We start from the raw sequence: 1,897 nt of genomic DNA, 5'->3' as shown, positions 1-1,897 counted from the left end.
TGGGCTCCATAAGCGCCCCTAGACCGGCGGACTATGAACGGGTCTAGTAAAAAGGGATGGGCTCCTTAGTACGCCCCTAGACCGACGGACTATGAACGGGTCTAGATCCCTAGTAGGTTCAGTGCTAGCTATCCTGTCCTAGGGATTGCGCACATTTATGTATGTATGTGGTACAAGCCGGGCCCTAATGATGATGATATTATGTTCAAGTATTAAAAGATATGTATAAAGACATTTTGCACTCAACATGGCATATGTTTTAAAAAGGCATTTTGCATAATGCACCCATTCTCATATGATATGTTTCTTTCCATGTTCATGATATGTTATGCTTCTCATGGTTTACTTCATATGATTACTTTGTTTATGATATGTTAGAAACATGATTCATAATAATATGTTATGATAAGAAACCATGCTCACATAGTGATGATTATGTTATTTGTTCATTGATGATATGCTTGTATGATTATGCTTGAGATACAGATTTTTGTGAGTAGGAAAGAATCTTATTGAGCCCGTGTGCTCATAGCTTACTTCCTTGTACCACAGATAAAGGCAAGGGATGGATGACCTAGGGGAGCTGTAGGAGAGGCAAGGAGGTGTGTGTGGCAGTGGCTCGGCTGGGACGAATAAGACCTGCTATAATGCTTTGTTATGTTTGACATGAACCATTGTATTTATGTTACATTCCAGTATAACTCTATGACATTTCCGCTGCTTTAAGTTATGAGAAAGAATTTTTGAATATATATGTATCCTGGAATGGTGAAGTAAGTAAGTAGCCCCATCCCTTTGAGTAGCAGGGAGGGCGGGCGTTACAGTTCGGAGCCTAGGGAGACTCCTACTCAAAGGCCCGCGATCGTAGATCACTTTTGGTGGGAAATCACTATCAATCCGTAAATCTTTTACAATTTAAGAGTACAAGTGCTGAATAAAGAAATAGAATACCGACAATATAAAAGAATTGAAGAATGAAGTCGTCAGTTGTCGGTGTAGCACAACGTAGTTGAAGCGTTCGGAGCAGCGTACAAGAGCATAAGTTGTTCTGTTCGAGATCTTTCTAAAGTTTCAGCCCGAGGCTCCTTTTATAGCCTTTAAAAATCTGATCCAGATCCTCGAAACCTTGGATCAGTTTTGACTTGAGGTGGATTGGTCGACCGATCCCCATGTTCGGTCTACCGATCAGACGATCTCCTCCTCATCCGGTCCGCCTGATCCGCTCCCTCCGCTTCGATCTGGTCAAGTCTTATCCATGGTTCGATCGACCGATAACCAGGTTCGGTCGACCGAACCCCTGGTCGAGCCCAATCTATTCGCTGGAAATCTGATCTGCTGCTTTGGGGGTTCAGTCGACTGATCCAAACGTTTGGTCAACTGATCTCGGTCAGTTCCTACATAGAATGTTAGTCTCCTGCAAAATAGTGTTAGAACATAACAGATAATATTTAGAGAAATAAGTTTGACAATCTTTGGACTGTCCGGTTCTGACTTCGAATTTCCTATCGGAAACCCTAGGTCGAACCGACGCCTACTGTTCCCTCTTCCGGGGATCGCGTCCTCACCTACTCCACTCAGGAGAAGTTATCTTTTGCCAGTTCGGTCCTCCAGACCTACTGGACTTTTGCTCGGTGCTCGAATCTTCCGGTCTTCATGCTGGACGCTCGCTCCACGACTCATCCAGACTTCCACCTAGTTCGCGACACCAGGATTTTCACCTAGGGTTATCGGCCCCTAGGATTTTTGCTCGAAGACTCAGACCCGCCAAGGCTTTCCGCATAGGGTTACCACCCCCTATGACCTAGGGTTACCATCCCCTAGGATTTTCTCTTTGCTTAATCGCGGCTAGGACTTGTCTTCACCTAGGGTTACCACCCCCTAGGACCTAGGGTTACCG

The sequence above is a fragment of the Zingiber officinale genome, chromosome 2A (assembly GCF_018446385.1).
Source record: "Zingiber officinale cultivar Zhangliang chromosome 2A, Zo_v1.1, whole genome shotgun sequence".
In the NCBI taxonomy this organism is placed as follows: Eukaryota; Viridiplantae; Streptophyta; class Magnoliopsida; order Zingiberales; family Zingiberaceae; genus Zingiber; species Zingiber officinale.
The sequence above is the reverse complement of the archived record's forward strand: the minus strand, read 5'-3'. Positions refer to the sequence as shown.